The following is an 11,520-nucleotide window of genomic DNA, read 5'->3' on the forward strand; positions in this document are numbered from 1 at the left end:
CTGCTCAACACTCGCTTTCCATTCATGTTTTCTTTTCTCATTCTTGGTTTTCAAGAGGAACTAATCTTAATGCTTACATATAAAACTTCTCCAGCTGTTTGCATCATAATCATCTACAGACTCTATATGTAAATGACAGAGCTAACCCACTAGCTGCTGCGTTCGAAATATGAAGCGAGCATGGGGGCTCCATCAACTCCCATTGACTTTACACTGAGAAATGGTCGCCCTTCTCTGTACTAATGTTGTGAGCCTCGTCACTTCGCTCTTAAAATGTTCGTAATATCCTGCGCAGCATGATCCTGTTGTTTTTATTTCGTTATTTTATCCGTAAATCAATTCTTATTCCTAATACGAGATCTGGCTCCAAATGTGCCCCCTATAATCATGAGCATTGTGAGCTTCATTTGACCACTAGCTGCCCATTGTTTTTGATTTGATTTTATTCTCTTGGTTTTAAGGGATTATTATTAAAGAAGTCGGATAACCACAGGAGTAGACACAAGTGCATGGCTGGAGAGGTGGGCCAGTCTCTGTAAATATGTGCTCCTTGGTGGGTATCACTGCTAGTATTGTTCATTTGACTGGAGCTGAACGTTATGGCTGACTTCACACTCCCTTAGTCCACTTCAGAGTCCTGCACGGGTCTGTTTTTGGAGCCCCGCGCCCGCCCGCACCGGCACAGTACAGCACCGCACCCACCTGTAAACCCGTGATTGTATCAAAGTTAAACCTGCACTCACAGACAAGTTACAAGAGTTCTAAATGAAGCATCCATCAGAATATGAATTGAAAAGTTACGACTTCAAGAATTACAATCACGAAATGAAATGAAACGATTACGCTTTCTTCAGTATGAATACGAATTCACAGACGCGACTCTGCTGTCGTCACTCCACAGGCATTATTTACTGAGCAGAAGAAACACTGACTGAGATGCTGTATTTTTGTGCCGCACACACCACGGGCTGAACCAAGACTAAAATAGGACTAACCTAGGACTAACCCAGGGCTGATTCTAGGACAGAACCAGGAGGACGAAACCAGGACTGAACCAGGACTGAACCAGGACTCACTGTCAGGACTGGCTCGGAGGTGCGCGTGCGTAGACTGTCAGGTGGCCCGATCACACTCTCTCTCGCTTGGGGTTCTCCCTCTCTCTTAAGTCCAAGATTAGTCCTGGTGTAGTCCTGGTGTAGTCCTGGTGTAGTCCTGGTGTAGTCCTGGTGTAGTCCTGACCCGTCCGTGTGTAATCACTAGCCGCCCGTATACCCGCCTGGTTCAGCAACTGTTTACCTGACCCGGTGCAGGACTGGACCACTTAGTCTATATGAAGACCCCTGCCAACTGATTTATGCGAGTTAAAACCAAATAACACACTTTTCACAATTTTCAGCTGACAATTAGTTCCGGATAGCTTTGTCAAAAGTAATAATTAATGAAAACGCAAATCTCAGAGAAAAGCCAAAAATAACTGCGCAAACAAACAGCAGGTGCACGGTTTTGACAGGTGCGATTTTGCAGTCGTCGTATCCGTTATTCTGCCTGCCCCTGTTTAGTCTGCGCTTTATAATACAGCACAGAGCCTTGGGGAACAGATGAGAAAACAGTCACAATTTGGCCACATACAATTTGATGACATGACCGGAAAAATCAATAGGAATTCATTGTGGGGACCCCCTAAGCTGAACCAGCAGAACAAAGGGACTGTTGTGTGTATGGCTGCTGTGGTAATAGCTCCAAATCAAGCCACAAGTTCAGTGCATTACAGCCCTCTCCTGTGGTTTACCCCCGACAGTTAGCCTGCTTCATCACATAATGGGGACCCAAGCAGTGACAGTTTTGTTTTCCGAAACCCGGTTACTATTTCAGGATGTGTGGAAATAAACAGCAAAATGGAAACTATATGCAATATGCTCCAAAGCTGCGGCCAATAATGTGATCTTTCAAGTCCTAATACAGATCTAGTTCAGAATATATTTGTGTATTCATTTCATTGGCTCGATTGCTGGTATCGTGACCCCGTGTCCTGATTGAGATTGACAGCCAGCTAAGCTCTCTCTTGCGTCATTTCCTCCAAGGAACAGGCAGCTGTGTTTGACCAGGATTTAATGCAAAAAAAAAGTGTGAAACTGAAACAAAAATACAAAGAAGTGTTCAGAGGGCAGTAAAATCAAGGGTGTACATTAAAGTTACATTATATAGATAATTAAACGGTTAATATTAGCTGAGAAGTAAGACACATAACTCAAATAGGCTCCATAACCACTACTGGAACATCTCAAACAACATCTATAAAATGCCACAAACTTTAACAAAGTGCTCCAAATATATTTGTCAACATTCATTTTTAAACATAAAAACTTACTCATATTGCCACTCAAAGGCCTGGAAATAATAGGATGGTGTCAGATCTAAGAGCAAAAGACATCATGGACTGATTGACATTTATCAAACTAGTTGTTTCCTTCTGGTAACCTACTGTTTAAATATACGACCACAATCGCGACTAGCACCCTCTAGCAGGCCAGATAATACAATATAAAACATATTTCAATACAATATTCGGCTGAAAAATATTGTTTTCAGTCTCTGTACTGGTATCGGTTGATATCAGCTATCAGCGTATACTTAGGCTATGTTTATATGATTACGGTCTGAACAGAAGACGCAAAAGTGGCGTGGCGTCTTCACTTTTTATTCTGCGTTTAGATGAGCGTTTTCGGGAGGAAATCTGCATGCATACAGTGACGCAAAACTGTGTGGAATTCGATTGGGTAAGTATGCCAGGGGGTTAGGTGGTGACGTATGTGACGTAAACGTGTATGTGCAACGTGAGCAGATTTGACCAGAGTTTTGCGTCTTGGTCAGTGTAGACGGAAACACTACAGCGACAAGCGTATTCAACTTTTCCACTCTGGAGTTTGGTTTCAGATTTTTGAGTTTTCAATCCCCAAAACGTCATCACCGTCTAAACGAAAGGCACTTCCGATAAAACGTTTTGTCGTTTTTACCCGCCCTTAAAATCATAGTACGGAAATAAGTATTGGAACTGAAAAAGCTGGATTGGTGCATCCACAGTTGATATCTGCAGATTCCTCACCAGAAGCAATATCTGAGAGTTTCTCTGAACACTATACCCGGGGAATGACAGTGTGAGATTCCCTTTTGCAAATATAGGAGAAATGTAGGCCTGTCATGATAATTACAACTTAAATGATAGCCAGAAGAACATATTTTGGGGCTCATTATTTATGATGGGTACATTTTCTTTGCAATAGTGGGGAGATTTTTGTCATTTTTATGTAATAACGTAAGATTTGAGCTGTAGAGGGGAGAATACATAACTGCTATGGCTAATTATCGGTTCATTCTGACATTATTTGCTGCAACTCTGACTTTTTACTGATACTGTATATTTAAAAATTGTATTATCCTGCTTTTTGACAGTGGAATAGAAGGGAAGAAGTCTCAAGAAGTTTCATTATTGTCGTTTATCAAATATTTCTCTGCAGCAATAGATCGTGCTTTAAAATTTGTTATCGTGATAGGCCTAGAGAAATGGGAATTCTGGCATTTTCCAAATAGGTTAAACGAAAGGACCTATACTACAGATTATGTGATCCGGGTTTAACTATTTTTGCGTTTTTCAGGCTGCTGATTTAACTTTAACTAAGATGCCATCATTTTCAATATGAAAACATGAAAAGTCTGGCACCCAAAGCAACAAGCTTTCGAACTGTATTAAAAATGAAACTTACATAATGTTGTGAGTGTGATAAAGCCACACAACAGTTCTTATGAGTAAAATCAATATTAATACACAAAACGCCAGAGGTAATAACACAAAATGTTGTGGCGTGCAAGAAAGTTTGGTCCCAAGCAGAATCTTTTTTTGTTTCTAATAACTGTAGTCTGTGGCAAATACAGTAAACATAAACAGGGAGGCGCTGATACGATACTGGTAAATTATAGCTGCATTGAACATTTTGGTGGATCAGATATCGGCTTCCAAGATATCGATTCTTATTATAAATTTTTTTGCTTTCGTGTTGCTCTTTTTTTTCAAGCTGTTCTGTAATTACTTTAAATGATAAATAAAAGTGATAAAACACATTTGGATCTTTTAGTTTATCTTCAGCTGTTTGTGCTTAAAGTTTTTTTTTTTTTGTTTATCTGCCATGGAATTGGAAGATACTTAAAACCAAAGTATACACATTGGATCAGTGAACCTCTATACATAACGGAAATTAGGGCTGGGTATCATTAATAATTTGCCGATACGATACACATCTTGATACAATGCAGTTTTGATTTGATACAATATACTTAAAATCGACTTGAGACAATAAATTCAATAAAAAATAAAGGCTAAATCATGGCTGTGATACTAAAAGTCTTTGTTAAACCACTTCTTATGCAAAGTTCATATGAAACACAAACAGTGAAAATGTCGATTGTGTCACATAACGAGTTTCCTTCCCCCAATCAAGCAACAAAACTGTGGCACTGTGTAACAAAATATTTTAGTAAAACCTATCAAAAAATACTCTTGGCAATATATCGATACAGCAGCCTGCGATATTGATATTGTATCATCACATTATACAATAAGATATTTCAATATTTTTGCTCACCCCTAATGGAAATATACATTTTTTATAATATTGATGGTACTGACTGTCAGCAAGTTACTTTTGCCTACTTTCTACTACAGATGAAACTATATCCAAGTCTCTCGATACGTTACTTTCGTGATATGCATCTCACGGTACAATATTTACTGAGATATTCTTGAAATGTTCTACTTTTTCCCTTTTTAAAATGCCTTGAAAAACCATTGGTACTATCATAATACAAAGAATTAAGCTTTAAAAGTGCTTAATAACAGTTATTTCTTCATGTAGTCGGCGAAGAGATGGAGCAAAGAATCATGATCTACGTAGTTCCCTCTGTCCTTTAGTTACTGCTGCACCAAAACAATGAATATAAGTAGAGAAACTTGTAATTGGACATATTGTGATGGCCAACCATATCATTTTGAGACTTTTGACATCACGATATTTCAGTTATTGTTACATTCCTACTTTCTACTTGAGTTAGTGTGATTTCTACTTGTCTATGTAGAGCATTGTTTTAGCATTTACCTGAGCGTAGCCTGAACTTAGCACAGGCTCCATAAATGTCACAGCATTGCAGTAGTCTCTAAAGCACACCGCCTCACCTGGCCTTTTGTGATCTCCTCGCGGCTGCCTCCTGCTCAGTATTCACAGCGTCAGAAGCTCCTCACCCCCGCTCCATTCAGCTCGGGCTACAGTCTCCCTCTGAGGACAGCAAGTCAGAAAAATTAAACTTCACTCACGGTGCCATTTAAAACAAGCTAAGTGTTTGAAGCTGTCAGGTGCAGATCCCCGTGTTAGCTGGGGACTGGTGCAGCGCAGGTGGAGCCGGAGAGCTAACAGGGAAAATATATCTAAGAGGATTTCACAATGGTTCACACTTTTGGAGCAATATTAAGCAACATGAAACCGAAAGGTGAAAAACATTGAAATACATACATTATGAATACTGGCGGAAACAAAGACCCAAAAGCAGATCTGTTTTTCAGTCTTTGAGATCTGTTTTCAAAAGATAAAAATAAGGTTGGACATTTATTTATTTATTTCTTGGAGAAAAAATGAATACATGCATTCTTCTTTTGATAAGAATTCCAATTTGATTTTTGTTATCCAAACCGGACTCATTTCCAAAACATCTAGCTGCACTGACTGATTGAAATCTTAACAATAGCCTCTTACACTAATAAGCCTAACTAATACTCATTTCAGAAGAGAACACAGGGTTACTATAGTTTTTAAAGCATTTTTTCCTTTAATAAGCCACACTATTTGCCATTTAAAGGTCCTATATTATACAAAATTGACTCTTGAGCTTTAAGCCATGTCAGATTGTGTTACCCCATCAACAACATATCTGGAGTTGTATTAGTCTGTCTACATCTCCAAGGCTCAATGTAGCTACCCTGGTTTTCTTCGCAAAAAAGGATTTCACGCTCCAAACTGATGGCCATGTGTGTCAATATTCATTCTCAGTAATCTTCAACTCCATCAACACATTGAAACACCATGAAAACTAAAATAAGGACAGAGAAAATATCTCAGCTTTACAGAAATACCTTTAAAATAAATGCAAAATTGAAAACAATATTTACCGTGTTCGCCTATACATCACCAGCGGTGGTTAAGTACAGTTTCTTTAATTTTGACGCATTATAAAGCGTGCCCAGCAGAGACTGTTATTTCTCTTCGAAAGCGTTCTGACATACTGCTGCACATCATGGTACGGAGCCTGCACAGCTGCTGAAAAGAAAGACCTGCAGCAAGTGGTGAGAACAGCTGAAAAGGTGGTTTGCTCCACACTCCCGAACCCGGCCACCATCTACTCTTCAGGTCACCACACATGGGCCTCCAATATTCTGTAGGACCCCACACACCCTGGGAACTGCCTCTTCTATACTCTCCCCTCAGGAAGGCTTCAAACTCCCCTCACACGCACAAACAGGCCGCACACAAGCTTCTACCCACGAGCAGTGGGTAGAAGCAGGGGCACAGGCAGAGATTAAAGGCCTGAAGGGACTCAGTGCAATAATCTATTTATTTTACTTATTAAATGTTTTTTTTATTGGTATGGATGTGAAGATGTGTCTATATTTGTTCATTTTTACTGCTACAGATTTGATCTGTTGAAGTTTCGTTGTATTTCATACAATGACAGTAAATAAATCTAATCAAATTTTTTTCTTTACACCCTTTTCTGTGTTTTTCTTCATCGTCCTTTTCTCTCTTTTGCAGCTACTATTTTTCTCACTCTTCACTTCCGGGGCAAGGTAAAAGGCATGGAGCTATTAAAATAACAAATAATTAAAGGTCACATATATTTTCACAAATAAAATATAAAACTAATAACTATAGTGTTCTGACACATCTTAATATTTGAACAAATAAAATAATAATTTTCTGACTTATTACCATGAAAACAAATATACTGACACTACACTCAAAATGCTCTGTTCCACCTTGTGATGCCATGAAATGTCAGTGTTCAAGCGTACGGTTACCTTTTACCTTTAGGTCTGTGAAGATCGGCAATTCCAGTTCTGAAATTATCCGATTCTAGACAATGTGGAGTTTAAAAACCACAGTGGGGCACTTCATGTATTACCACATGACATCACAAGGTGGAAGAGTTTTTTTTTTCCAACTCCAGGTATGTTTTTGATAAGGAATAATGATAAAATAAAATCAGAAAATAATGTAATATGGACACTTTAAATGTTGCATTGTGTACAGTGTCGTTACTGTTGTTACGTTGGACATTTACTCAGTCTGTAGGAGTATTTCCCCATGGCCCCATCATAAATATCAGCATTAAATATTGCCTTCATTTCTGTTAACTCAAATACAAACTCCTTTTACTTGACTAGCTCCTGCTGGCCTCTCCGCCTTCGCATCACCTAGTTATCTTAATACATTTCACATCTATCCTTTTTCTGTGGCTGGTCTTTGAAAGTTGCCTGGAGACAGAAGGATCTAGAGTCCCCACAGATCTGCTCTGCTTCTCCTCTCTCCTGGGACCCTCTCCTCCTGTGTGCACGCTCAAATCCGCTGCGGGCAACTTTAAATTAATACCTGGAGCCGAGCCTCCCCTGATAATTGTGTATCATCACCCCTGAATGTTACAAATGCAGGATGTTTAGTGCTTGTTTAATAGGGCTAAACTCTGCGGCAAAACGTGGGCTACAAATAATGAATGCTCTTGGAAAATGCTGCCTTTACAGTAAACAAACTATTCTTATACTATTTACATTTTAAAACAGCTCAGTGTTTTCTCCACTGAGATTTCTTTTGTTGCAAAAACACACAAAATGCAAAGTCTTAGATGTGCAAAAATAAGTGTGCTAGCTCCGATTGTTACAAAGGGTGTGCAGTGCAAACTCCCCTGATAACGATCAAATCATATTTTTGAAATCCAACAAAAATGTGCTCAAATTGGCAAGTATTGTTTAAGGCCCAAGGACAGCAAAACAAAACAAAAAGAAATATCAACTTATGAAGAAAGAAACTGGTTTCTTTACTTTTTATTTACAAATACACTGTTTTGCAGCTTTTCTACGTCTATACAATAAACTGTATTATTTATTATCATATTTTTGCGTGCTTCAAAAATCTGGAAACCATTGCCTCAACTCATAGGCCAACAGATACAACTGCATTAGAATTAGCCTACATTAATAACAGTATTCCACCTCTGGTATCGTCTTTTCTAATAACTGTAGTCTGTGGTAAATACAGTAAACACAAACAGGGAGGCACTGACACGATACTGGTAAAGAACAGCTGCACCGATATTGAACACTTTGGTGGATCGGATATCAGCTTCCAAGATATTGATTCTTATTATCCCATTGGTTTAATAAAATCTGCATAATGTTGCATTTTATTTTAAAGTTGTTCTGTAATTATTTCAAATGATAAAGAAAAGTTACAAAACACATTTGGTTTCCAATTTATCTTCGTCTCCATGAAACTGTTTAAGATTAGTCATCTAAAATATTATACAAATTACATTAATTTCTGTAGCACTTTTTGAATTTTTTTGCACTATATATATTTTTATACTATGTATCTTTTTATGTATTGGTTGTTGAACTTAAATACCTTGTAACTAAAATCTGTTCAGTCCATCATGCACCAGAGGACTGTGGGCACAATTTTTGTATATCCAAGTAGCACTCCTGTCTCCAAAGTTTTGCACATTTGGATCCTTTTGTTTATCTTCTGTTTTTTTGTTTATCTTCTGTTGTTTTTTTTTGTGTGTGTGTTTTCCCCTCCCTGTATCTGCCCTGGTATTGGAAAATACTTAAAACCAAAGTATAGACATTGGTACAGAAAAACCTGGATCAGTGCATCTCTATATATAACACAAATATACACTTTTTATAATATTGATTGCTAAATGCATTAGAATTCAGCCTGATTCATCAGCCGGTTTTACTTCATAGAAAACATCTGACCTCGCAGTGTTAGGATTTGTTCGCTCGATGGTAGGAGGGTACTTTTTAACATTTAATCAATCGCTGCTATTTGGAAGTCGCGTATGTAATGCGCCGCTAACAGGGCTAACTGGTATTTTAAGCTTTTCCCAAATCCCGTATGAAAACGGGCAACAATGTCTTTCCCCTTGATGAAATTCACCAAACATTCTCTTTGTTCCGGTTTTAAATCCTTGACCTCGAGAATCATTGACAACACTGAATATATGGCTCTTCGCTGATTGGCCTGTGCCCGAATTTGCACTTCTGGGTTTTTGCGAACCGTCTAGTGTATTCTGATTCCTGACCTAGTCGCTGGAGAGAAATGAAATTGAGCAGAGGCACTAGGTGGCGCCAACATGGCTAATTAGAATTAGCCTACATTAATAATAGTATTCTGCCTCTGGTATAGTCTTACAATGTATTACATTAAGTTAAAATCATATAACTATTTCATAAAATTATTATGTTTAACTGTGTGAGTATATCTGCGCTTTATTTGATGCTATTCCTACTTTAATGAAACCATATTACAATTTATTTTGTTATTTATTCTTACATTGTAATTTGAGAGCTACTGTATCCTACTAACTGTGGATTCAATAAAGTGTTAAAGTAGCCAAAACTGTTATAATTCTATTTCAAACAATACTGCTCTGGTATAAGCAAAAAGTAGTATGATATAAAGCTTTTAAAAACACAAAGTTTCAGCAATTAAATGCAGCACAAACACAAACAGAAAGAAAAAGTCTATAGTTAGATAAGTAGAACTCGTGTACAGTGCTCAAATCTCATGTGGCTTTTAGAGTAATGTCTTACCAGGAAAAGGTCCTCCTCACTCAGTTATAGCACAACTCCGTGGAGGATTTTGATACATGACTTCTATAAACTCCATGCATCTCCCATCACCGGAGCATGTGCGCGCTCTGCTGCAAAGGGACGCCACAATTAGCCGCATATTCATTTCTGATATAATTGCTGTCAAATTACCGCAGCCCACCGACAACAATAGCGATAAATGGCACACAGGAGCCTTGGCAATTAAACCAGCACCATTTAAAACACATTCAAACGGCGCATCTGGTCAAGCGGCGTGAAGACAATACTGGATTATTACGCAGCCAGACTAATTACGCAACAGTGTACGTGTCTTTTGCTTCACATACCGCGGGCTCCTGCAATCCCTCAAAGGCCAAAGGGACATACAGATATACAAGTACTACCTAGACGCCCACTGCTGCTATTCACAGAGCCGTGGCATTAAAAGAAACGAGCGGATAACAAAGAGCTCATTACGCGTGTCAAAATGTAAAGGACAAAGCCGAATCTTTTCTTACGCACGCGGTAAAGAGCCGATCTTGAGAAATTCACGCAGCAGGCCTATAAACTTGAACATGAACTGGCAAGTATTAGCTATTATATGTCCACAGTTTATACAGTTAACTGAATAACCACGTGATTAGCAAGATTAGCTTTGGCAAAGGACTGCGCCAACTCGTGTCACTTTTAACATAGCTGGGTCAAATATAGTGAACTTTTGAGAAAGACGGGGGAAAAAGTCCTGCTTTAAGTGGAGAAGAATTAAGGTCTATATTTATATTATATTTTGATAGATTTTTTAACACGAGCTGCTCACCTGTGCGCAGTCAGCACGTGATCTTGACTTCGTGGCTGGTTCTGTGCTTTTGCGCATGCTCACCGCCAGACAAACGTAAGCCTATTTGTTAATTTCATTATAAATCAAAATCTAATGTTTTTTTTTTTTTTTATCATACATTATATATCAACTATGAAGCAAGTTAAATATTGAGAAATGTTGATATTGGGAAAAAATTGAATAAAATTACATTCTTAAATTAAACTAGTGGGTTTCAGCGATATGTACCTAATATACACAAAGAATTGTTATAATATAGTGATTAAAACTGTGTAAAAGTGACAATGTAATCTGGTAGTATGAGATATTCTACAATCTTAAACCACTATAACATTCATACATTGAAATACACGTCTACGGCCTGTGCATATAGCCTGATTCATCAGCCGGTTTCACTTCTTTTCACTTCGTACAAACGTCTGACCTTGCAGTGTTACAATTTGTTTGGTCAATGGTAGGCGGGTACTTTTTATTATTTAATCAATCAATGCTATTTGGTAGTCACGTATGCAATGCACTGCTAATGGGCTAACTGGTATATTAAGCTTTTCCCAAATCCCCTCGGAAGAAGGTCAATAACATCTTTCCCCTTGATAAAATTCACCATACATTCTTTTTATTCCGGCTTAAACCCTCGATCTCGGGAATCGTTGACAACACAGAATGTATGACTCTTCACTGATTGGCTGGTGCCCGAACTTGCACTTCCAGGGTTTTTGCAAATCATCTAGTGTATTCTGATTCCTGATCTAGTCACTGGAGAGAAATGAAA

The 11,520-nt window shown here is 38.3% G+C and overlaps 1 long non-coding RNA gene across 1 annotated transcript in view; it reads right to left on the bottom strand.

Annotated features, from left to right (window-relative positions):
* The window catches only part of LOC129408930 (uncharacterized), a 52,575-nt gene extending 41,800 nt beyond the window's left edge, over nucleotides 1-10,775 (bottom strand). The window contains exons 1-3 of the long non-coding RNA XR_008632180.1: nucleotides 10,728-10,775; nucleotides 9,911-10,020; nucleotides 5,225-5,324 (exon numbers count right to left, since the gene is read on the bottom strand). This is a non-coding gene — a long non-coding RNA (uncharacterized LOC129408930). The remainder of the gene's footprint in view (nucleotides 1-5,224; nucleotides 5,325-9,910; nucleotides 10,021-10,727) is intronic.
* Nucleotides 10,776-11,520: the final 745 nt, after the last annotated feature.

The sequence above is a fragment of the Boleophthalmus pectinirostris genome, unplaced genomic scaffold (assembly GCF_026225935.1).
Source record: "Boleophthalmus pectinirostris isolate CB_2022bp ecotype Guang Dong unplaced genomic scaffold, ASM2622593v1 HiC_scaffold_18, whole genome shotgun sequence".
NCBI lineage: Eukaryota > Metazoa > Chordata > Actinopteri > Gobiiformes > Gobiidae > Boleophthalmus > Boleophthalmus pectinirostris.